We start from the raw sequence: 27,192 nt of genomic DNA, 5'->3' as shown, positions 1-27,192 counted from the left end.
AAAAAATTCTGCTATGTAATTTTTGTATGGTTTATTATAAACCTGTCTAAGTAACTCCCTTAATGTTGTTTGTAATTCCTTGTGTTATTCAGACTCCGGTCTGAATTTCTTCTCATTTTGCCAAAGTCTTGACCTCAATAAAAAGCCCTTCCTGTGAAAGAGATGGTTGCTTGAAATGTTTTTCGTAAGCTGCAGTGAGCAGTTTTTTTTTGGGGGGGGGGGGGGGAGAGGGAGGTTAGGTTAGTTTTCATGAAGCTAAACGCATCTGATTGTGAATCGGTTTCCATTGTTGAGCATTTTACAGTTAAGAAGAAGTATTCTTTGCTGTCTTTTATTTTTGTAGACTGGAGAAACTTTGAGTCTATTGTTCAAAAAGATAAGTGCGGTGTTTGTTGCCAAGGATATCATGGAACAGCCAGTTTCTCTAAGTAATGGAATTCCATTGCTCTTATGTTTTGCAAATGAGCAATAAACAGCTGTTAAGGATTTTCTGTTGGCAGGGGACAATGTGTATTTGGTATTTTCTGTACTGTTATGATAAATCGTATTCACAATTTAGAAAGGATATAAAATATTAATTAAGTTTCTTCATATGGAGAAGAATGGAGCCACAGTAGCAGAACTATAAAAAGATAAGTTGAGCTGTGAAATGATCTGGAATTGCTTAAACTCTCTATATGTTGTAACATACTTGTGAAACTGCATGGACAATTTTGTGAGAACTGTGCAATTTTTGTTTGAACTGAAAATTTTCCTATAAAAAAGGCGCATTTGAAAAGCTGTCATCCATTTTTGAGTAGTATAAGGTCACACAAACAAAACAACTATATGAAAAAAACCCTTTTGAAAATCAAATACCCCAAAGTTAGGAAATGTCCTAGTTTCTCTATGCAAACTTAATTCAGTTCTTATTGAGTGTCAGCGCCGTAATTCAGTCTGCAATTACACAGTGATATGGCATTTTTTCCTGCCAAACTCTGCCTTGCTTACAGCACAGGGGAGTAGCCTGCCTCCAAGGGGTGTTGCGTCTGCTCTCCATTGCAAGGGACTTCTCTCCCTATTGCCTTTCTCTATCCCATTTCTCCACAAGTTCAGCAGCTGGCACTGGCTAGGCTGAGCAACTAACTACCACTACACTGTACATATGCTAAGCACCTAGGAGGAACATGGAGAACGGCAGGCAGGGTGAGATGTTGTGCCATGCTTCTGTATTTCTCCTCTTTTTAAAGCCCACGTGAGTAGCACGGCATCAGGCTAAACACATCCATTTTGCGGGGTCTTTCCCACAGTTCCAGGTTATATTGTTGAGTAAGAGAAAACCCTAGAATAAAGGCAGAAGGGCAATTTCTTATATTCATAACACACCATAACAACCCAACTGAATGCAGGGTGTTGGCAACTCTTTTTGTGCTGACCACAAGTTCATTCTCGTATTCACTTTTCTCACCTTTAAATATAGACAAAATGCTGGTGAAGATTTAGCATATTGTTTCAAAATCGTTGCCTTTGGGTGCATCCGTATTAGCATTTGAGTTTGGATTAGAACTATCCTTTTGAAGCAAATCTGTCAATCGTCCCCAGCTAATGCATTTTGATTCATGCTGTGGAGTAATCTGTGTGGGCTAACTGTATTCTTTTCAGATAAAACCAACTCATTTAATGCACCCCGGCCACTAACCGGCATTCACAAAACTAGACTAGAGGTGGTCTAACACAAAGCCCTTGAAATACGCATAGTGTGGACATCAGCTCCTGGAAACAACTGCTTCATTCTGTATTCTGTGCAATTTATATTTAGTGCATTATATTTAACCCTGGTTTATGTGAGGAACAGGGGTTACCTGCATCAAGACATCTTAATATCACACTAAATCCCAATATCTTTTATAATCTAAATATCCTGTAAATGGTCTAGATGAAAATTAGGTAAGGTAGAATGATGGTGCCCATCTAGAGGTAAATTTTTTTGTAACCTTCCCACTGCCCAAATTTTAGTCTGGCAATTCAAGTGAAAAATTAGTTACTGAGATAACTGGCAGGACACAGCAGCAAGACTTCAGTGGAATGCAGCATAGAGAATAGAGCATCTTAGCAGGAGGGAAAGATGGTAACTTAACTATCTAGAACTGAGTATATTGTATGCTTATTTTGATATATTCATTTAATACTATGGCTTTATGCATCACCAGCATGACTGAAAACTGAATCTTTTGTAAAGAACTCCCACTCCAATATAAGCCACTGAGCACAGCATTTCCAAAATTAATTCCAGTGACCATCACAGTGAACTTACAATAAAACCATAAATTATTTTATTACCTTCTGGAAAATGTTGCTTTACCATGGATCTTCTGGTAGACACATTCTAGAACACATGTAAAATAGAAGCGTCATTTCTCATTTTCAGAACTGTCAAAACACTTCTAATTACTGAGCAGGAATTAGTGTAAAATGTATAAACATATATAGCACTGTTTATTTAGCTGATAGCAAATGTATTGTTATATTGGTATTTGTTTGCAAATTCTGTCCCCTGACAAACTGATATAGAGATAAACTTTGAATTATGTTTGAGATCATTTTAAAACGTATTTTCCTTCTCTAATTTGGGACTGGATTTCCTGTTTTACAGCTTTTAAAAGCTTAAATGCAGAAACATAAATCAGATTAAGAATTGTCTTGTATTTTCAGTAAATGCACTTTTTTTCCACTTGCACACCACTGACATAAGCACTGACATGTTTCTACTACTAAATGACATATATCATTGAGATGAATGTTGCATGTTCTGTGCTACTGTCTTCAAACTGGCACATAACAGAAATATAAAGATATATCCTTTTCCCTTGTTATTTTATTTTACAGAATCTGTTGAATAGTAATGATAGTGCTTACATAAGATTATGAAGATTGTGTTATGGCTGTTAACCGATTACTAATTTCATATTAGCCTTTTATAATATTACCTGTATTTTGCAAATGAGTAGTCTGAGGTGTACAGGGAAGTAACTCCCCGAAGTTCTTGTCAGATCAGGGTTAAAGGCTTGGACTCTGATCTGTTCATAGCTACTCTATGGAAAGCAGTGCTTCTTATCTATATCTATTTCCAGATCTTTCAGAATTATTTTAGAAGTGAGGAATTAATAATATTAATGAGATTTTCTTTGATTTGACTAGAGGTTTTCCATATACTGCTGTGACTTACACATGCAAGAAAACCAGCTGATTTAATGCAGTACTAGTGATCTACTATATTACTGTTAAGATGTTCCATAGCAAACTCTCATGTTAAATAACATGCTGCAACTCTTGATTTTTATGCAACGGATTACTACTTTCATAGATTTTGTTTTGTCAGGGTAGCAAAATGGTGCTAATTTCCTCTCTTAACAGAATTTGGTTCAAGTCCCAGCCATGAATACATCCTTTACTCAGCAGCCTGGCGTTTCTTAAGACAAAATTAATTTCAGCTTTTTTTTTTTTTAAACTTTCAAGCACATCAGTTCTGAAAGATTATAAATTAAATATGACATTCTCTTCTAACTAGAAAACTTGTTTACTTAGCTACAATACTGTTTAGAAAGAAGGAGACTTTTGAATGCTGACTGTTTGCCACCTTAAAAAACTTTAAGCACAATCACAGTACTGTTGAAGTAGCATAAACTGTCACAGCTCCATTGGCTCCAGTGAAGCCGTGAGGATTTATGGCACCTGGGACTTGCCCAGTGTATCATGCTGCTCACAGGAAGGATGATTACTTCAGGAGCTGAGAATGTCATAATGCATTTGACTGACTTTCCCCAAAGCCCACTCATTTGCTACCAATTACATGCTGCTTTTCTATTACATGGATTTCTTCATAGGTTACACATAATAACAGTGAAACTTTTTAGCAAATCTTGTACTGTATGCTTAAAAACAGAATTTACAATTTGCTGTGGGGTCTCTGCCCTGTAGTACATGTGTTGCTTTAGCAGAGCCACTCTTTGCTCAGAGGAGGTGGTTTGCAGAGCAAACACAACCTGGTATCTGTGTTAACACTGTAGTCTCTGAAAAGTCAAATTAGCAGGGAGTAAATGCATCAGCTACTCAGGAACAGAGCAATCAATGAAAGGACTGCTTACAAGAGCAAGGCATACCTTCCCTGTCAGTGAAATGTATATGCTCAGAAGCATCTGCTGCGGAGGCAAGGGCTGCTTTAAAACTGAATGAATGAAAAACCATTTTGCCTGGTCCACTGGTATGCGATGGGGTCTAGTTTTACCACCAGACTGAGTCCTAGACTGAAAGGGCTCAGTGTGCTGCCAGTCAGGTCGGCTTGTCAGAACGCGCTCGTCCACAGGCTGCGTGCTGTGGTCCGCTTCCCACCAGTTCCAGACGGCTCACGTGGCCTCACTCAACTCGCGTAAGAGTTCCACAAATAATCAGTAAATAAAAGTATTAATTGAACATGGCCTTTATACTCTGCCAGTGGGCAGTTTTTAAAATTACTTTAATATGATAAACCTAAGCCTATAGGCTTGCAAGAAACTTACTGCAAAGTAAGCACTAGTTGAACTCTGATAGGTGTATAGGTGAAACAGAATTTTTTCACTGTCATGAACAGAAGAGCTCTGCTCTGCAAACAAGATTTACTGTGCAGATACATATGCTTAGGAATTAATTTTCTGGAAGAAAAGGTTTTCAGACATTCACTTAAAATTGACTGCTTAAGTTCCTGCCAGGACACGCAAGCATATTAGAATATTTGTGGAGATTGAACACAAAGGGGCAATGAGTGCAGCTGCAGAAAATCCAGCTATTTTTGGAGAGTACACTCCTAGAAAACTGTCCAAGCCTTTTGTCCATATCTGTTAATGATACTTTATAAAGCGACATCGTATCTCTGCTAAAACATGGATGCTACAGCGTGGTGAATCTTAAAAGGGAATAATAATAGTTTTAAGAGGAAAATGTAAATAAAAACAGAAAGCCTTGGTTATCACTGCATTCCCCCCCCACACACACAAATTTAGTTACTTGATTCCCTACCAGTCTAAGCGGTGGCATGGAGATGAGGAAGCAAGGAGGGGAGCCAGGCTTAGCCTTGGCAGGCAGCAAAAAGCGAATGAACCAAAAGGTATAACATCATCTTATATGTTAAATACTGTATTATTGTCCTTTACTTGAACAAAAAAGATGGGAGAAAAGTGAAAGTGTTGCAAACAAACAAAACAATGCTGTTCTGTTTGCAGTATTACGGATCTTCTGTCTGTATTTGGGTAAAGTGGACTGCAGTGCTCAAGTTACAAGCCTATTTTATACTGTAACTTTTGAAACAGTCTTATATGAGTTTGCCTTAAATATCTGCAACATTGTATTCTTTCTCTTTCCTAATAAAAGTCCACAGCACGTTGACTCTAAGTAGAATACTGGCATTTTGAATCTGTGGAAGCTCAGAATATTGCTTTCATGGCTATGCCGAGCGAAGAAGAGGTAATGAAATTATCCAAAGAAGCTCCCTCAATGCAGGAATAAATCCCTTATGAGTAACTCTTTTTAAATTAATGGGATTATAGTGTCCTTTTCTTCCCCCTCCCCTTTTTTCTTGCGAATACCATGTGCTTAGAAGCAAACCAGTATCCATGTTCAGCTGATGTAAATGTGTCAATCCATGGGAGCACAGTAACTGAGGACTAACCTTGACTACTCTTGAGATGGCAGTAAAAACAGTACAGAAAGCAGAGAAAATAATTGTCATTACTGGAATTACAACGTATACAATTTTTCTTTAAATACAGTTACATTTGTGAAAAAGCTACCTCTTTACAGTGCAAATCTTTAGCTTAAGCCAGAAGACAACTGCTCTCGGCGCGAGTACAGAGGCACGACACCCCAGGATTTCCGCGTGCTGCTCTGTCTTGCTCACAGTGAATTCCAGGCAGCGGAACAGTTTAACTGTAGAAATTTGTCCTCGTTCCTCAAATGTGCACAGAATGGGTGCAGTCATTTCAGTTTTACACAAATTACTTAAGAGCTACTTAGACTTGGGGGATAAATCTAAACCCTTTTGTTCCAATCAGTGTCTGTTCAGATGCTCATTCAGAAATGGATCTCTGAGCCACCGAACGAGACACCTGCAGCCTACCTGACAGCGTCTCCAAGAGCTGCTCTGCTTTCCAGAATCCTTGTTTCATCTGTGACTTTGCTGCTGCTCTTTGGCACTTCCTCACCTCATCAACAGTTTCTCCTGACAGCCTCATTCTCCTTTCTCCTCTGGAAATGACTTACAATCCCTGTTCCTCTCACATAGTATTCTCTGTAGACAGCTGTACCCCACAGAAACCCTCTGATGGCCCTACCATGCAGAAATAGCTACGGAGAATGAAACCCTGTCCTGCCCTGCCGTTGAGGCTAGCTGGGATGTAGTTCCCCAAATCTTTTGGGAGGAATTAAAGAATTTTTTTCATGGCTGCATTGGAATTCCATGGTTACAAGGGAAAACTTGACAGAAGTGACTATGAAGAATATACCTTCTAGGTCAGGTTCTCTTTTGCATCCAACTTTATCATAGCTATATTTATAGGAATGGAAAAGTAGGAGAAAAATGCTAGTGATATGATAGCATTTGATAACATTAAGAAACAGTGCAAATCACAGGTTGTATAGCATACACCCTCTCTCCACTCCCCATTTTTTTAAGTGGTGTGGTTATTAACTTGCTCAACACCACAAGGAACAGGACTTAGAAAGGAAATGCAAACTGCTTTTATAATTTCCAGGGCTGTCAAATCTCACATTAAGTGTGGGACTCACACAGTTGATTCATGTATTGCATGATCACACAGCTTGTGAAATATCTCATGCACTCTCCTCAGTTGTGTTTACCATCTTCCAGTAAACCAGACCATGCTAATTATCTTGATAAAGCAACTAGTAGCCTGTGCATAGCCTGCTGTGCTGCAGCATAGCCTTTTGCCAGGCTATTTCATGCTGAGGAAAAAAAAGGTCCTTCCTTACTTGAATCACCTGGTGCAAAGGTTGTCCTGTGCTAGGACACACATACGTGGGGTGTCAAGTCACGGGCTATAGGATGATACTGCCATTCAGGCTATAGCTGTGCTGCTTGACACATGCATTAAAAAGAAAATTCAAACAGCCTGAGAAGTCTAGGTTTCAGTTTTATGAATTGTTATTATTAGTCTTTCAAAGAAGTCATAGCTGTTTCATATTCTTTTCAACTAAACAAAGAGAAATGTGTCAAACTCCAGCAGACAAATACTTTTTAAAAATGAGGCATATTAAGCATCTAACAATGAGATGATTTAATCTTCTTTTCACATATGGTACAATTTCTTGCATTTTAAATCATCTCCTGTTCAGTTTTCCACATTTGAAGCCAAGCCATTATGATTAACTGTTAGATTTTATTTTTAGATTTTTTGAATGCTCTGAGGCTTTTTAGAGAAAACACACAGAATGTCCTATCAACTATTTTCACACATTTCGTTTGTATCACAATAATTGGGCAATCAGACGCAATCATCCTTAATTTAGTACACACACGCAGTAAATTACCATGTCAATTGTACTAAAAGATATGCAAAATGCGCAAATTAACAAAAAAAAAAAGTAAGCTCAGACCATTGCTATTCAAAACGCACTTGAGTAAAATTTGCATAACTCCTTTCATTTGGAATTAAATGAAAAACAGAATTTATCTAGCAAATGTTAATATACTGAATTTGTCAGGGTAACTAAATCATCCAGAGAATCCTGAATCCTGATCTGATCCTGCAGTTGGAGCCTGGTTACTGTTGGTGGGACTCTTCTTCAGAGCAAAAGCATAGCATGCAAACCTCTTTGCCATACGAGCACCACGTTTGCATGTTTTTCACAACAGTATATTTCATTTTTTCCCACATACGAAATAAGGAAACTGAAATAAAATCCTGGAATCTATCCTAGTAACAAATATCATACAACGTCACTTCTGATTAATGGTATTTGTAGTTTTAACATCCAAAAAAGTCCTGTTGCTTTATAGCATACGTCATCAGTATAACTGTATTCCCGTATAGGGTTTGGGTTTTTTAATTACTAAACATTAGCTTATGGTAAGACATGAAACATATTACAGACAAACAGGAAAGCATGGCAAATGAAGATGCCTGGTGAAGATTCAAGGTGACTGATCAAACTTTCTATATTAAATTGCATAGCAGTCATGGCATTGGATTCATATTCCCTTTTATTCCTAAAGCTTTTTTCTTTGCCTAAGTCATTCTTTACAACATGAAAAATTGAAAGCTGTTCACAATTAACTGCAGTTCTGTGCTTTAAATACTAAGAGGTGACACTTATCAGTATTGTGAAATTAATTGTTGACTGCTTCTGTGCTCTATGCATGATGTTTTGGTAATTTTTAGACAATATAGCTTTACTATTTTATGTTCCACTACAAAGAGCAACCAACCACAGGACTTATAAAGTTGTTAGACCCTCATAAATATGAATGGCACTGGGCTGACAACATTAGTACTTCAGAACTTTTTGCTTCAGCACGGGGGCTTTAAAATGAGCATAATATTTAAGCTGCTGCTTTTAAAATATTACTATACATTTTAAGATCCACAGTAAATTTAATTTGGTGATGTTAGGTTTCTTATAATGGTGTGGCATTTTTAAAAAAGCTTATATGTGTAAAGAGAATTTACCTCTGATGGGTTTTAAAGATTGATAAGATCTAGCTTCTCTGCTAAGTCAAAAGCATGAGGGAGAGGAGCAATGCTTCAGAAGAGAAAAGTTGAGAATTTGTTATGCATGGAAGAAGGGCTGGTATAAAACCTGCTCTGTGGGCAGATTACTAGCTGTGCAGAGAAATACATGCCATCCTTACACACGTAATAGAGAGAGTGTCCTTCGAGGAAGGCCAAGTAATTACTATGCTCCAGACCACTGCAATTCCCAAAAAACCCACATGGTGCAAACATCTTATCTGCGATTTAAATTATGCATTAAGGGTGTAATGTGCTTCAGTTGTGTGAAGCAGGTGGAGAGAAAGTCAGCATCTGGAAGACAGTATCTTCCCCTTTGGCTGGTACAAGCCCCTCTTTAATATGCTACTCAGCCTCATGTTAAAATAATCTTTGAGAGAAATCAATGTATATAGCCTGTATTGTAGGACTTGGCCTCTGGATCTCGAGAAGAGTATACCCTGCAGCAGGCTCATCTTGCATACTCTTTCACACTGACAAAATCTTATCCACAGTTATCATCACCCACAACCCCAGCATATTATACACAGCTTACTTATTTGGTCCATTCACCAGCAGTACAGAATTCATCTTGTCTAAACTGGGAAGAGGTGATGTAGAAAAAGTCATGACTGGTCTCTTTACTGGAAAGAATTTTATGTGGAAGTACTTGCCTTTATTCTTTTGGTTTTGCTCTGTTTTTTGCCGAGATCCAAATAGCTTTGAAGTGCATGAAAGTGCAACACTGAAAGCACATAAAAGCTTTGGTGTCGAAGTATGGCCCAGGATCCAGTTTAATTTCTGCACAAATTTTCAGAGACATGAACCACAGGCACTCAGTCCTGTAAAATATCAGTGGGATTTGGGTAATATTGAAATCCCAACTTAAAGTCTAACAAAGAGAGTAAAATCGTTACATGATTCACGGAATCACAGAACTGTGTAGGTTGGAAGGACCTCTGGAGATCCTCTAGTCCAAGCCTTTGCTCAGAGCAGGGTCAACTAAAGTATATTGCCCAGGGCTATGTTCCCTCCTTGTGTGGATAAAAGCACGTACACTTTGTGCATGTGAATAGTCCTTTTGGGTCATGGGGTTTAGCAGGAATTTGAGCTGAAAACTAGTAAATATTATATATGTTTGATTCACTGGATGAATATGAGAAAGAAACCAGTAACAGGAAGGGAGAGCAAAAATGTCTCCTAAATCATTTGCAAAAAAAAAATCTTTTTAGTGCAGATTTTTTCTTCTCTCTCAGTTCTGCAGGAAGATTTAGTTTATTTCTTAAACTAAACTTCTTTCTTCTGGCTCTGGGCAGCTCTAATAAAAATTAGCAGTAACTTTAGCAGCTGCTATATCACATGACTGCTTGGAATTGCATAACTTCTTTTTTCCTCCAAAGAAGCATACGCAGAGATCATCTGATTTCCACCCTTGCAATGCTCTCTGAAGTATATTTCTCTAACTCGATTTCTAAAAGAATTCATTTTCTTCCTAAGAATCCACTCTTTTTAAAACCAAAATCTAACTGTACACAGAAATGGGTCCTATGCAGAGCTTTCATGGGTTAAGCCCATGAATGAACAGAGTGAAATTTTTTTGCTACTCAGACTCTTTTACTGTTTATCCATTCTTTTGTCATGGACAAAGGCTAATGTCAGCCTGAAATCATTCAAAGAGATATTTTATTGCTGAAATCTTGGCTTTCAGGGATGATAATATTTCTGAGAGTACGCTTTTGGATGGAGATACATTGCGGTTTGACAAGGAGAGTGAGGTAATAGAAAGAAAAGACTCCTATGGCCATAATACATGTAAACTTGGCTCAGTTCAGGTTCCGTTTAATTCACTGGAGATCCCAGAGTCTCTAGCCTGATCCACAGACACAGAGCAGTTGGAAGTTTAAACTGTTCTTTCTATGTGGCATGCAGAGATCCACCACTCTTTTCTGGCTAATAGTTTTTCCCTCTAGCAAAAAGGAAAAGTTGTTCTTTTTTATTCTAAAAGCCAAGTCTGTGCAACAGCATGATACTGCCTGTGCAGAGTAAGTACTACCCAGTGTGAAAGAAAAAGATGGGCTGGTCTGTAAGCAGATGACATGTAGTTCTACATGAAGATGCAATCTAAGCTGTTGATTTAAATATGGCTAAATGCATGGCTTTAAAGCAGAGCTGCTGGGAACCCTGTGGAAAACAGCCTTTACACTGGTCATACTGGGTGTTGGGTCAGAGACATGTGAGTGCAGTTATGTTATATTTTTAGAATGATTTCCTATTATTGGAATTCTCACACAAACTTAAAGCTTTTTATTTCTTTTTAAAGAAAGGTTTGATGAACCTATTTAGGTGTGCAAATCTAGACAGTGTGTGGAAGTTTATCATCATTTGCCAAGACCTAAGAAAAAATAACCCCTTTTCTTGCACAGTGAATGTTTTTCCTGATGCAGATTTCTTGCAAAGGAAAAAAAAATGTGTTTAATGAGGAGACACCAGTGACTGCATATTCAGTTGTCTCTCTCTTGTAGTTCATTCAGAATTGAGGCTAACGTTCATCTACTGTAAGTCTTAAGGAAATCCATGAGGGATGGGACATAGATGCATATATTTAAAATCAGGTAATGAGATTCAAAACGGAAAACAATTAGAAGACAATGTCAGGTATATACTCTAACAATTACATTTTTAACAATTACATTTTTCTGGCTTTTTAAAATAACCACTTAAGTCCACTGTTGTGTTTATATTTATGAAGATGCCTTAAATCATTCAATGGTCTTCAAAAATGTGTACCAAACCCTTTAAAGCTTAGTTCATCCCCCATGAGAACAAACAAAAGCAAAGTAGTGATAATGTTCTAGAATATGAAATGTTGCTAAAAATAGTGGCCAAAAATAATGGTCAAATTCTCACACAAGAAAGCTCAGAGGCCCAGAGTTTGTGTTAGGCCTAAAGTCTGCTGTTGGAACAGTCATGGCAGTTGTCGCTGCCCAAAATGATTAAAGACGCTGTAAGCTAGCTGAGACTTTACAACTGATGATTTTATCAGTGTTTTAAGATTATTTTATCCTACAAAGGAAGTTATTTTTGCACATCTTTTAAGATCCAACAGAACCTCGATCCATCTTCAGAGAAGCATGAACTCCTCCTCAGCCTGGTTCCCAAATCTCCTTTGGCATCTCTGCGTCTATCGGTTCGTGGTGTTTGCCTCCTAAGCCATAGGATCTGCAGTTCTCAGGGGCACCATCACTGGCTTGGATTAAATTAGATTCACTTACTTCACTTGGTTTGAAGCAGTTGTCTTAATCACAGTTTGCAAAAAATTTCAAATTTATGTAATTTTCACTTTTGCATTTTCTTACTTTCTCTGCTAGCAATACTTTTCTCTTGAGGCTAGTTTGTCAAGAATCCACAGCTGTCATTTCAAACTAATCTTTTTGGCACCTGTTATAATGTAGGCTAAAGAAAATCTAGCTTCTAAAACTATTCCTTTAGCAGTTGTAATCTGTCAGCTAATTTGGAACATAAAGAAATGAACAGTCTTGCGACACAGCTAGAGTTTATAAGTGTCCTGCTAGCAACTCTTGTTTTAATTTAAAAGTTCACACAGCCAACTCTCTGATTCCTTCCTGCATTTGAAGGACCCGGTACATACCAATACCTTTTTTAAAATAAATATATAACCTTTCATTGTTTTCCCTTCATTTTGGCCTCCCTCTTTCCTCTTAAAAGCTTTGTAGGCAAAGTTTCCTCTGCAGCAGGGGAATTGCTGGCTGTTTCTATTACAAGCCTTTCTCTAGCCCCTAGAACCTTTTCTTTCCGTTTTAGCCATTTTTATCCCCTGCTGATCAATTAGAAAGTTCTCTTTCTCTCTCTCTCTTTGCCAAAAAGCAAGTTTGTTTGCCTTCCTTGTGGACTGCAAATTGCAAAAGACATTTGCAAACTTTCAGAGCGGCTGACTTGAAGCAAGTAATAAACGTAGGAATGAGCAAAGGTGTCAAAAAGAGTGATAGAAAATATATTAACCTTTTGCAAGGAATAGCAAATCTCCAAGTTTTCTAGTTTATTAAAGGTTACTTTCTCTGGGCTGACACTGTGCATTTCAGGTACAGTATTCCCAGCTTGGCTTCCCCAAATGCTCAGGTGTGGTTCTCACGTTAGATCCCTGAATTCGCTAGATTAACAAAAATATTTTAGTAATTTATATCAGGCTGAAAAAGGGAGGAGTTAAGGGGTTGAGGAGATTGTATGAAGTTTCTTTTGGGACAAAATGAATTTCATGCATAAGCTAAGGAATTGGGAAAGTAACATGCCTGACAGTCATCCATATTTGCATGATATGCTGTTAGTCACTGTTCTCTTGGTGCTTGGACTTTATACTTGTTTTTGAATACCGTGTTATAACATGAACAGGTTTATAGAACAAATGGACCAAAAGTCCACAGCCAGAACTAAGATGATACGCTTATCCCAAATTCTGTCCCTTTTATCAGGAATAGTAATTTACCCTAAAAATAATTTTTTTCCATTGTTTTACTCCATAGCCTGAAGTTCTGTTCAGTATGAACAAGAATTGCAGAATCTGGCCCCTACTACTTGTTTGTGTCAGACTGCAACTATTTAATTCCCTGCTTTTAGGAAAACACTGAAAAAACCCTAAGCCTGAAAGCTTTTAACTGCTTAGAAAATGTTTCCTTGCAGTTTCAGGAAGAAATGCAATTATCATGGTTGCTTAATTAGAGTGAGTTGTCAATGAAGCGATAAACCATGGTAGAATTTACTTCGGCTATCCTCTTAGCAGAATGCAAATTAAGGCTATAAATGGAGGTCTTGAGAAAGGTCTTGACCGCTTTTCGCCATCAGACTAGTAATCACACTAAGTCATTTATATTCTCAGGGAATCAGATGATGTACATCATCTTCTGCAAGGAAAAAAGGACTATGGAAATAAGTATATGTTTGTACTGTCAAACAGATGCAAAAAGAACAAATGTCTTTGCTTTTACCCATCCTTGATGTGTTAGTCAAGGAGTTGTTAACAGTAAATCATAAGTGTAAGTCCTCTCTCAATGGAAATTGCCCTTAAATAAAATTAAACAAGGAGCCAAGTATAGTAGGACAGTATTTTAAAAGCTGACAGAATCAAAAGACAAATCTTGACCTGAAGTAATGAGAATAGTGCTCTATTAATTTGATATCTGCAAAGGCAGAAGTCTTGGCTAGCTGAAGTCAATGGTGATGGTTTCACTGAGGGATAAGGATCAGTAATGAAGAGGTTTGCAAACTTGCTCTGAGAGAATTTAGGAGAATTGATGGCATCATTTGTAAAATGTTTTCTAATCTAGTGATAAAAAGTATATTTAGAGTTACTCAGTCAACTATCACTATAAGTTCTATGCAACCCATAGCTGTCCATAATGAAAGCAGTGTTACCATAATCTGTCCACTGAGGAAAAAAGCCTGAGCATGTGAACATACATGATTATGCTTAACATTAAGTATATGGAATTAGTCCTATTAAAGCCAAAGGGACTACTCATCTGCTTAAAGCTAAGTATATGCATAAGAATAAGAAAAACTGGGGTCTTCGGTAGTACTTAAGAACATATCCGAATCTATCTATAAGCATATGAAAATAACCCACAAATGGCATATCCATTGAAACATAGAGATACAAATTAATTTTACGTTTCCTTTTAACACATAAAATCTTAACTAGTCATTGGAGAATCCAAATCATATATTATTTATGACAGCCTGGGAAGAATCTTATGAAAAACAATCTGACAAATTTTTAGTTGTCTTTCACTTCATAACCACCCATTATTGCTGAGTGCCTAGTTTCGTTAATATAGCTTTCCTTCTCAGAATGTAGTTTTTTGGGGGGTACAATCTAACTATATTAATCTGCTAATCATATTAGAGTTTATAGTTAAGCTTCACAGTTAAAAGTTTCTTTTTGGTTAGATGTACAACGAGGCAAATTCTAGATCGAGGTCAATTCTAAAGCTATATTTTTTTGGAGAAGCCTTTATTATTGTTGTTGTCTCCCATACACTATTTTATCTACCATTTAAATAGCCTTTGGATTAAAGTTTGCTATTATATTAAATAAGTGTCATTTTAGTGATGAAGAGCACTGAAGTGTCTCTCTAAATCACAAATGTGCCTGATTTTTGTTTTGCTTTATAATTCACTATGTCAGACAGGATTTCCTACCATTGCTAGTGAAAAGAAAGCTGGGTCTGGAATTAGAAAGGAAAGCATAAAACTAATTGTTTGATGGTTTAATGTTACAGACCACCTACTCTGAGAAGGCTGAGACTTTGAGTCAAATTGAAATTCTAAAGAATGCAAGAGCTATGTAGACTGGCAACAAACAAATAGGTAAAACTTAGTGGAAGTGCAGAGGAACAAGAAAATAATAAGATTGTATTTTATTAGCAATTTTGTACTCCTGATTGCTTTAAATGTAAGAAAATATAAAGCAAAAGCTTGGAGAAAAGTGGCTAAATCCATTCCACATCTTGTCAGCTCTCACTCTAATGCTAATCATTCAGCTTTCATTGCATTTCCTAAATCATATAGATTTAAAGATTCTACAGACAGAGCTAATATAATGAATTTATTATAGACATGTAATATAATATAGTCATCTTGTGATGAAAGTTATATATATTCATATGTTGCTTTACATAATGGCTTACTTTAGTGTACAGTTAAAAAGAGGAGAAAAGTATATAGTAAATATATAAGGAAGGGGAATAAAATAAAAAAATGCATATCGCAAGCAGAGTCTCTTAAAAAAGAAGGCACAAGGCAAGATTTTTGTAGTTCGTTGTGGACCTCAACAAGAAGATGTAATTTATCTCTGAAGTATCTATCTTGGATAAAACAAGGAAGTTAGCCACACAGAATAGACAGATACATAATTTTCACTACCTTATGTAGTGACCATTTTCCCAGGTAATACTGTTAGCAACGAATTAGTTAAAGGCAGTTGATGTGCTATTGAAAGGAATGAAGTAAATTTAGGATTCAGTTCTGGGTTAAAAATATTTGGCTAACTTTATTTACTATCATCCTTAAATAAATCAGTTTACTTGGGGGCATTGTTCCGCAGTTTATATACATACCTGATTAATTTCTGTGACTGATCACCCCTTCAGCTAACTTCCTCTGTTGTCTACGGGATTTTAAATAGTGACACAGAAATTGTCTCAGAATAGAAAAACATGATTGCAACTCTACAGGTTGGACTCAGGAACTCATAAAGCAGAGCATTACCACAATTAGTTCAAGGTACTTTAGCTTACTATAAATGAAAACTTTAAATGATAAACTTCAGTTGACAGCTTTTAAATTTCTTTCCATTTCCTCAGAATATTTTCAAGAGACAAGGCTTACGTGGCACTGCTTTTTTTTCTGGCTGCTCAGCTTCCCTGATGATAACATTGCATAAGAATTTGCATAGAGTAGGCTAAAACCTTTTATTCCCAAGCCCATTTGTCTTAGTCTCAGTCGCTCGGGAAGCTAAGGGCACTAGTGCACTAGGCCAAGTAGATACATCCTCACCACTGTAAAAGACAGCTCCTCTATGCTGCAAATCAGCAAGAAGCGAAGCAGTCTTGCTGCTTTTGTAACCCTGGGCACGATGTCATTTTTAGTCATGATCTCTTCTTTTAGGTAAGTCTGAATCGATCTTTTGTTTCATCACAGCTGCAGAAGACATGAGTGCAGTATGAGTGAGGCAGCAAAAGACTGATTACTGTGCAAGCTGGAAATAAACGCTTTCCCTTAGCACTTGGTAAACAGATGTTTCTGTTGGCTGTTTTCTCCTGACAGATTTAGTTATTAGGTTGTAAAGACTGAAGCAAGGGATCTCTGATACATTTTAACAGGTGCCAGGGGAAGCTTTCTCCCTTCACACATTTAAACCAAAGCAAGATTCTAACTCGAAATGGCCGTTCCCCCCTCAACAGAGGAAGAATTTCACGTTAGCTGGCCGCGAGGCCCTTGAGAAGGCTGCCAGGAGCTTTCCTTTCCAGGTGGGGAGTGTTATTGTCTGGCATGCCCCTTTTAGAGACCTCTCTCATGCAGCCCTGCAATGTGGAAAGACACTGGAAACTATTCTGAACCCTTGCAACAGGTGGCTAGAGTCAAACTGCACTACATAAAAGTTGTAATCTTTCCAAGGTTTCCATTTTAGCTGCATGAATTATGTCCAATTTAGCTAGATAGGAGTTTCAGTAAGTTGGACTCATAGTGGGCTTTTTATCATAAGCAACTGTGGGCAAATGTTATTTTCGTCATTTGAGCTTCAAAATGTATGTGAGCAAACAAAAATGTATAATCTAATGTGGAACAGCAGCACATTAGCCAGATGTCTTGTTTATGCTTTAAAGTATTTTTGTTCAAGCCTATAGGTTCTCTCACCTTAAAAATATGTTCAACTTGCACTTAGTTAAAGGTTTCCTAATGATAGAGCTGGAGGAGCTGCCATGTCTTGCAGATAGTTATTAGCTCAGTTATCAAGCTCATATGTGGACTCTTATATTTGTACTGAACACAAATCAGAATCAGTTTTTTCATGGCCTAATGCAATACTCTGTGATTATCTAAGGTCAGCTCCGGTGCCTGTTGACTTTGTTGCTCCTTTGAACAGCACCAGAATTTGGGCCCCAAGATGCATTAAGAGCACTACTGCTGCATAAAAAGTGAGCTTAGCAGGCTTCTTGGCTCTGCAATATCAAAAGGGTCTCACAAGCATTTCCATTCCCATTTGTTAAATGTAACAAGCAGAGATCAGAAATTCTCAAGTATGAAGGTTTCATGGTTCCGACTTGTGTGTGATGTCAGTCTACTGCCAGTTCTGAATTCCATAAAGGGCAAGTCTGAAATCTTTATCAAAAAAGAGCTGTATTTATTTATATAAGCAATTGTTCACATAACAATGCCTCCACGGAATATTTTCAGTGGCTACAAATTTTCTCTGCTGCAGTTAGCATGGAGTGACACTGACACTTTTTTGTTGCAGTGGTAGGAGGCCCAAGGAGAACGATCAAATACTGTTGATGACAAGAATCTGCTAAAATTATTTTTTTGTTACTACTACCAGTACTGAATGGAAAGATTAGTTGAGTGGCACAAATGGAACAGAACAGACTTTAGCAACAGAAGGTAAATAGCACAAGACATTGTTTTACATAAGCATCAAATATTTGACCGTTGTACAACTGGCTTGTTATTTCTGACAACTGTTGCATTAGGAGAAAGAGCATTTGCTCTTTCCATTTCTGGCCTTCTCACATCCTTGAAACTACTCATGCCTGGACTATGCCTGCTAGCAAACTGCAGCTTTATATTAATTCCATTATGGCATCAGAAAGGTTATTTACTTATTCATCTCCCACAATAAAACCCAAAGGTTTATTTAAGTAGTTCACCAGAAATAAAATGCAGCTGCCAATTAAGGTATGGGCTCATACTGATTGCAGTGGGCTTATTTCACACGTCACAGCCACACGTCTAATATTTTTTCTGCTTGCATGGGAAAGGACAGGGAGCTTCTGCCCTACTTAACCTCCAACCCACTAGAAAAACTACATGAGATCCAAGATTGTGGGTCATCTGTTATTAATATTATTCTAGTAATGCCTGGGGACCCTCACTGAAATTGAATCCCCATTGGGATTCAAAAATCCCTGTCTCACAAAAGGTAGAGTATAAATATTCAAATGTACAAATGGATGGAGTAAAGAGAGGTCGTATCATCATTGTCACCGGGGAACTGAGACACAGAAAGGTTACTTTATCCATGGCCACAGAGGCATTTCTCAGCTAAGCCAGGTATGCAGCCCAGATCTTTTAGTTCATCAAGTTATTTAACCGCAGACACAGCCTACTTCCCTGGGGGAGTGAATAAACCCAGACAGTTGTAATCCTCAGCTCCAGATAGCTTTAAGGCTGCTCCTCACTCTCATATGTACCAATAGAAGTTTGTAGTAGCCTCATAGTGCCTTTGTCTAGACTGATTTAGATAGATAGTGTTAGAACATTTAAACAATTATATAAAGACACATTTTAAAGTGGTGTAGACAACACAATGCATGCATCTGCTGAACAAGTCAAGGTAAAGATTAGGGAAGCAACAGTTTTAATGTGACCAGCTGAGCCTATATTAAAGTGTACATAGCCACGTCTACACTAGATTTTTTTGGTTGTGCAAGAGCTGATTAGCTAACAAATTCTAACAACAAACTTCAAGTCAGTGGTGTTATGTCAGCAGCAAAAAGTGATAGAAAAATGAACCTCTGTTTAGTAAGGAAAATAACACTAAATTTGCAAGTTAGTTTTTTTCTCTACCAAATGTTTGTGAAAAATCAAAAAGGACATTGTGTTAGGATATGCAGAACAACGCATATATTAGGGCATGAAGTAAATCTCACTTTAACACTGGAGAATTGTAGAACTGTAGACTTACATGCTCAAATATATTTAAACAATTTTCAGAAACCATAAGTATTTTCTCACTAGATAAAAATTATCAAAAATACCATTTATTATTAAAGAACAAAATATTCAATGGGATTTTACTAATGCTTAATATAGAAATCAGTTACCTTGAGACTAAGACAAACATGAGAAATTTGAGCTGAGATAGGATTTTTTCAGAAAACAAAGAATTAAATTGTTAAAATGCTTCTTAAGCCATAATTACAACACCTGCAGTCATATACCATATAAACAAGTTCTACTTACACTTTCATGATGAATAGGAAGCATCTATAATGGTGACAACAGTTACTCAAAATGACAATGTTAGTAAAAATGTTTTTATCCATGAATTCTATACTTAACTGCAGCTTGTTATACCAGTTGGATATTTGAAATAGCCTTTTTTGTTAAAAAAAAGCTCCAAAATGTGAATCAATTTACAGATAGAGCATTTATTCCTTGTATACCAAAGATTCTCAGAGGGAGATTTGGGTGTTCAAGGAATTTAGGGTGTGGTGGACAGTGGCTTCACTTTGGCATATATTAGATTAGCCCAGAATTACTGTTTCTACTGCCATTTTTAGTGATTTGATATCAGCAGCTACAGACCCCTCTGAGATAAGACAAGGGCATGTAACCACTGAAGAGTTCTCATTCTGGTGCAGGACTATATCAGTCTGGCAGCTGTTGCTTTGATTGGAAAGGTATGCTGACAGACCAGGGCAAGCTTCAGCAAGTGGCACCAGCTCCTGAAAAATGTACTTCTAACAAACTACCCCAAAAGACTGTTTATTTAAGGATTTCAGTATTATGTCTGACATTTGTGTTGAAACCTGAGGTTTTACAGTGTGAAATGAAATAACATTAAAATGTTTTAGAAAATATATTTAGGGATGTATAATAAACACTAAACCATTACTCAGTGAGGATCTGTTGACATATGTGATCTATAGCACTGACATAATTATTGCTTGTTTTAACCAAAGAGAGGGCAGTTACTGAGCATGTATTATTTACGCTGGAAAAGATGGCTTGCAGAAGTGTGATAAGAGGATAACTAAAACACAGATGAATCTGGGGCCTGAAGTTCACAGCTACTCCTTTCATTCTGGGACACTTTGATATTACTTCTTGACAATAGAATCAAGCTGAGAAATTAAGATCCAGATCAGACACTTCTAGAAGTCTGGGAGTCATTAAATCAAAGTTTAACTCTCAGACCATCTCAGTGCTGTACACCTAATAATCTCAGTGACTTTCAAACTTAGAAGAAACCATTAATTCAGATAAATTTTCCCATGGGCCTTGCCATTACCTTGCCCCTTCTGTGGTCATTTTAATTAATGTGAAAAGCATGTAAACCACAATTGTTCTCACTGATATTGTTTCACACTCACTGTAATTTAAATGACTGCACATGGTACAGGGTAGTAGGGAAAGAGACCCAGTGTTGCTAGAAACACTGTGCAGAGAAAAGATGCTTGTGGATTTGCTAACTTGTGGCCCTGAGTGCTCTGTTCGCCTCACCTTCCTTGTCTCCCCACTAAGAAAAACATGATTCACACCCATGCTGTTTTGCAATATGGGAAGAAACATTGTTAAATAGTGTTTTGACTTGGGTCACTAGAAAACCTAGAGGCTGAGTCATAACTCGTCTGCCTACTAATAACAACACTACTAGGGCTAGACATCCTGTCTTCAAAGATCTGTATAAATAGCAAAAGTCTAAATTACAAGGACTTATTACCATCCCTTCATGATAGCTAGACCTGCTGTCTTAAACAGAGGCAGATAGTCACATCTTTTATTTCACTTCATTTTGACTTTTTAAAATCCTGCTGTTTTTGCTTTCTGCTGTGTTGGTTCTAGGTGGCAACCTTAGAGCAATCTCTAAGGAAGGCTTAGCTGCTTTACATGGCCTGCTGCTCAGAGACCCCTGGGGCTGGCTCTGCAGCAATCTTACAGAAATCAAAAACCTTACATGTGCTCAGTCCTTAAAGGTCCTCTCACCTGCCGTGCAGACAGGTCCTAGGCTGTGGCTATGCCATCTGCCTTTACAGTACAACAGCAGGCAGAAACGGTGACCTGGGAATTTTCCTTACAGGGTGACAAAGCCCATCAACATCAAAGGAGCAGATGTCATCTGCCAGATCAAACAGAATTTGCAGGCAGCCCATTTGAGTTGAGTTCAGGGAGAGGATGGAGAGGTGGTGCTGGGGCTGGAAGAGCGTTCCTAGAAGCACTCTTGTCAGACATACGGTGGATCTGGGCAGCCAAGTGGGGGGGTCCCTAATCCACAAAAGGAGATCAGAAATGGAGATGGAAACTAACCTGCGTTCTTCTGACTCCCCGTTTAGTTGTTTCCTCACAAGAGCAAACCTCTTCAAGGATCCCAGATACTTTGCTTTCTGACAAACTCAAGATATTTTCCATTTAAAATAATTAATATTGTAAGAAGTATCATTATATTCACAATTTTCTGATTCATTCCACCCACAATTATTAGGCAGTCATTTAGCAGGCAGTTGAAAGAGCAGCGTTCTGAAAATAGCACTTCCAGGATGATTTCAGCTAATGAACTTCGCAGGCCACTTGGTGCATGCAAAGAGGGCACATGCCAGAAGTTGCCAGGGCTCTGCTGTGATACAGATATTTGTTAAGTAACTTATGGTAATGCAATGGTTTTCAGTTGTATCTCGACAGCTTAGTTTTTGGTGAGAAGTGTTACAGCAGGCACGAATCCTGCCTTCAGTGCTTCAAGCAGGGGCTTAGCAGAGACCACACCACTTGGTTTCTTGGTGTGTTAAAAATGAAGACAGGGCAACTGTTCACAAGCTTGAAATAACATGCTTTAACTTAGGAAGGTCTCTGTTATGCCAGGTATCACTTTGTAGAAAATACATGAATATTATCTTATGACACATGGAAAATATTACGACACATGGAAGAGATGTCTGTGTGTTATGTTAGCTCTGTACAACCAAGGTTGCATTAAAAAAGGAGGAAGTATTACTTCTGTGTATATACTATGGCATATTTACTGTAATACTGATGCAATTATGTGGCTCAAATAACCCGTTAGTAATTAGGATTTTGAGGTGGACACGTACAGAAGAACACGGAAATGGGACTTGATTAATGCCAGAATATCCCGCGAGCGTACCACATGTTGCTCTACCTGCCGATTCACCCTGAATTGCACAGTGCAAACCGGAGCAAAGAGCCCGTAGCTGCTGTGGCTGTCAGGCGCACAGAGAGCCAGGCTATTCTCTTTACTCGTCACAGGATCACCTCTTCATTCCTTTCCCGCACAGAATTCCCAGCGTAACTGGGAAACTAAAAATACTGAGCAGCATAGATGTGAGTCTTCTGAGGGTAACTAAAGAGTGCTGTTTTCCAGGACAGTATTTGAAATGTTTGGAAGAATCACTGTTCAAATATTTAGTTTCAGCCATGTGCAAATTAATAACAATTCTGAATTAATATGTCTGAATGAAATACTTTGTTTTATATTAAATCTACTGGTTGATTCGTATTTGTAATCTGTTAAATAGGAGCCTTAAATATATAACTTCAAAGCAGTTAGGTTTTTTTAAAAAAAGGCACCACAAAGTTTCTAGCCCTTGGTGTTAAAGAAGCATGGCAAAATATCATGAGGTTGACTCGAGAGCAGAAATTTTCTAAAAATAATGTGAGAATTTAATCTGTTTTCTTTGAACTCATTATGTTCCACAGTTTGACACTTCTTTGTCATGAAGGCTAAAAATTTTGTGTTGAAAGCTGATGTTCCCACTTAGGACCATGATTTCTAGGAGCAGGGCTTTAAAAGAGAAACACAAAATACAGAGAGGCGGGTATGTTATAGCATGAGCAAGTCACACAAGGTGAGATTCAGAGTCTGCTTTGGTAAGACACAGACAGAGTTCAGACATCCAACTCCCAGAGAGCAATTTAGAAGGTTTACTCTGACGAATCCCCCGAGCCTGGAAGCATCCAGCTTCCACAGTGCCTCGAGGGAAGACGAGTGTGCTTTCAGAGTCCTGACCATGCACAGCGTTTATACCTGCGACAGAGAGGTGCCCAGAAGCATCCCGCCTGCCTGATGCACTTGGATGCTGTGCAGTTTGATAGATAGCCAGAAATGGGCCATTTTGATCGACAGTTTAATTGTCATCAAAAATATAGATTTACCCAAAATATGGTAAAGAAATGTTAGAAGATTTTTTATCTAGAAAGTGGAAGATAGGAAGGGGTCAGCCCAAGGGGAACTCATCCATACCGCTTGCTCAGGTGAAGCTCCTACCCCGTTGACTACAGAGTGAGCTCCTTCCTTTTGAAACAAGGGACTTTTGCAGTAATACCAATGACACAAGTCCAAAAGGAGAGGAAGAAAGAGAGACTATTTCTGCTGCCTAACAACTAGGCACATAGTCCATGGGAGAGGGGAGCGCTGTGGTCTGAATCTGCCCTTTATGTTTCTGGGTCCTAGTTTCCTCACTTAAGTGCTGCACAATCACAGTTTGTCTATGTGGTGTATAGGCTGTTTGGGGCTTACTATTATGTACATCCACATTTGCAGTTTTTGCCTGTAGCACTTAACATGTTGGGCCTTAATCCTGGTAAAGTCTCTCAGATGTTTTAATAAATACAATAAACATTTTTTTTCAATTCTTGATCCATCACTGCATTGCTACTGAGTGTCAATATGAACTGGTAAGCACCAGATCTGCCCACAGCTTAAACACCTACAGAGTCTTATGAAAGTCTATCATTTTCAGAAATATACCAGATAAAAACAAAGCTATATTGCAGAATTAAAAAAAAAACACATAATCAATTTTCAGTGCAAACGTTCAAAGATATAATGAAAAGCTGCTGTAACAACAATTCTGCCTGCATAACTGCTGTTTCAGGGTAGAATATGCCATTTGTAAGGTTTAAATTGCTTTTGCAGTCAAGTGTTGTAATCCATTAGTGATAAGAAAAGGTATTTGTCTATCGGTTGTGGTTAACTACATTCCTTGTATTAGAAACAATTTAGTCTCTTACGTGAACCCAGTACAGGAAATTGTTTAAAGAGAGTCTGGCTGCAGAGCTGGAAAAATAGAGTAGTTAGTGCTCCCTTCCCCCAGCAGTAATGTGATGTATAACTGAACAGTGACAGCCAACAACTTAACCTTTAGGAGTTCTGCACAGAACAGCACTACCTACTTTTACTCAAAGGATTTCAATTGTTTCTCCCAATAACTCCTTCTAAATAAAGTTATGTGTTGAAAAAGTTATGCTTTTCAACTCTTCCTGGGACTTTTTTTCTTTTTAACAATTGAGTTTCTGCTTTTCTTTCTGTTAAATCCTGTTAGTTGTTGTTCTTAGATAATATCATTACTCTTATGACAAATAAATCCTAAACCTCTGGACAAACAGGAAAACATTAAGATTTGGTTTGAAATGCAATTTCTCTGTAAAAATAAGCTCTCAGATCATATTTTCTACCAACCGTGTTGCTTTCCTTTGGGTTTTGGAGCAGTGCTTGCTAAATATTATTGGCTTTGCATGTGTGGTGAAAGTTTAGCACAGAATCAGTACCGTTTCCTAGGGTTTCTTTTTCCTCTATAAAAAAAACCTGACAAATGTTGCAGCAGGCCTCTAACATATGATCTAACCTAGTAAAGCATGATGCATATTACATATCACAGACTCATCGAAACCAGAGACAGGAAAGATGTATCAGATGGTAACATCAACCCCCATCCTGGCACAGTACTGGTATAACAATAATCTTGGCTACTACCTGACATCTGTCTCATTAATGTTTGATAGCAAGTGGAGCACAGAATTAGAAAATAGATTTGGATCCATAATATACTGCACTTGTACAAAGCAAGATTTTTTTAATAAATAATTTAAAGTAATCATTTAAAAGCACTGCAAATTTAAGTGTTTCTGATTGTAATGCAGTCATCTATATTGTTACAGATAAGTTTCATTTTGTAAAGGAGTTGGTCTCAGGAGAGCAGGGTCAGCTGCCTGTTAGAGGCTGTTCTCAACTCATCCTGAAACCCATAGATGGCCTTCCTACGGGAGCTAAGAGTAACAGCTCTTCCAGCAAATTCGAGGTGTGTCTACAAAAGCTAAGCACCTAGACAAAACCTGTCATCAGTGGACTGGACAACACCTGACATCATACATAGCATCTATGTATTCTACTGTTTAAAATAATCCTTGCTGAATACAAGGTTTCTAGGTTTCCAGGGACTCTGTTTGTTGGCAGTCTTGTCTTTGTCCTGTAGAACACCTGAATTCCATTTTTGGCAATGGAATTGGAATATGAATATTGCAGAAAGTCAGTTCTCCCATCTAATACGAAGAACGTATTTGGCAGGAAGAGCTCTGAATTACAAGAAAGGCCAGCTATACACCCTAGAGAAGGACTTGTTCCAATCTTAGGGAAGCAAGCAGAGAAAGAGGAAAGCCAATAAAATGCACAGCGTAGGGCTTACTTTTTTATCAGAAGTGCTACAGAACCTAAGATACCGCATTCTAAAACAGAGTATCGAGGCTGTGCCAGAACCATGCCTTCCTAACAAAGGCGAGGCATCTAGCCATATGATGCTAGTGTATTATTCTCAGCCAATAATCACATTAATACTTAATTCTTTCTTGTGGAAAATGTTTGGAAATCATATAATACCATTAACATGAATGTTTCATGATATTCTCCTGCCAGTGTGCTTCTAGCGAAGCCTGCAAGAAGGAACTAGACATTTTGTGACAGTGGTGCTTGTAGCTGAGTGGGAGGACACTAACGCCACAGCATCCGAGTGGGTCAGATTTCTGTTATGGTTTTAATCTGTGTTCATCTGACAGTGATTCTGACTCGTTTTGATTGAACGTAACCATATGTTCTGCTTTCAACAACACATGAAAAGTAAGAGCACTGCTCCTAAGCTGAAAAGCCTTAACGGAGAGAGAAAGGATAATGCTGCATGTGCAACACCATTAGTTATTCATCTTCAAAGACTGGGTTAGATTTACTGCATCTGTCAGTCATCTCTAACCACTTATTCTGTTTTTCCCCCTTTATAAATCACATCCATCAAATAAGTAGTAAAATGTTTCTTCCCTTCTAAAGGGCCTCTCCAGCTGAAAGCAAAATAAGCACCTGAAGATCCACTGGAAACCCTGCAGGATATAAATGTACCTGCAGTGTATCAGGTCAAAATAACTATAGGGAATCTGAGGGTTGAAACACCAGGGCTGTCAGTCTGTCCAGTCAAATCCAGTGCAACTGAGTGCTCCTTCTCGCACATCTCAAGTTCTCCTCAAGTGGGAATGGTTATCCTGGCTCCTAAAACTTATTTTTTTCCCTACATTCACTTTGCCTTCTTGCTTCAGGTGATATAGTGAAATACCTATCCCATATGTCTGTCTTGAATACAGCAGAGATTTCTGCTCTTATCTTGGGCAGATTTCCTCCACAAGCCAAGAAGCCACTTTTGCAACACTGTAATAATAAACATAGCTTTTTCCTTGCACAGAACATCAAACTCTGCAGGACAATACTCACTGGTTGCTAAGCCTGATGCAAGTTTAGAAATATTTGATGGGACACAATTTACATTCTGCCTTGGATTACATTTTTTCTTGCATCCTGTTTCACACAGACAGGATGAATGGAGTTAGCCACTTAGTACTCACCTGATAGATAAATATCTTCAAAGCTGTAAATAGGAAGCCAGTTCTGTTTTAGGCTGTAAATAAAGTTGTATGAAATAGTAACTATAGGAGGGCAGACTTCAGGCTCCATATTGTAAACACTGTCAGATGCAGAAAATAGTTTCTGGTTTTTATACATGATATTAGACTATCAAGATGTGATTACAAGGCATACATTTTTCTGGAAGCCTATTTATATGCAGCTGAACACTGCTTTTGATTCATGAAGCTCCTTCTCTTTTTTTATATA

The 27,192-nt window shown here is 37.9% G+C and overlaps 1 protein-coding gene across 1 annotated transcript in view; it reads left to right on the top strand.

The window, feature by feature from the left end:
• PDZRN3 (PDZ domain containing ring finger 3) overlaps positions 1-27,192 on the top strand; it is a 156,904-nt gene that overhangs the window by 9,142 nt on the left and 120,570 nt on the right. The window lies entirely within an intron of this gene.

Source organism: Dromaius novaehollandiae, chromosome 12, assembly GCF_036370855.1.
Source record: "Dromaius novaehollandiae isolate bDroNov1 chromosome 12, bDroNov1.hap1, whole genome shotgun sequence".
Classification (NCBI taxonomy): domain Eukaryota; kingdom Metazoa; phylum Chordata; class Aves; order Casuariiformes; family Dromaiidae; genus Dromaius; species Dromaius novaehollandiae.
The sequence above is the reverse complement of the archived record's forward strand: the minus strand, read 5'-3'. Positions and strand labels throughout refer to the sequence as shown.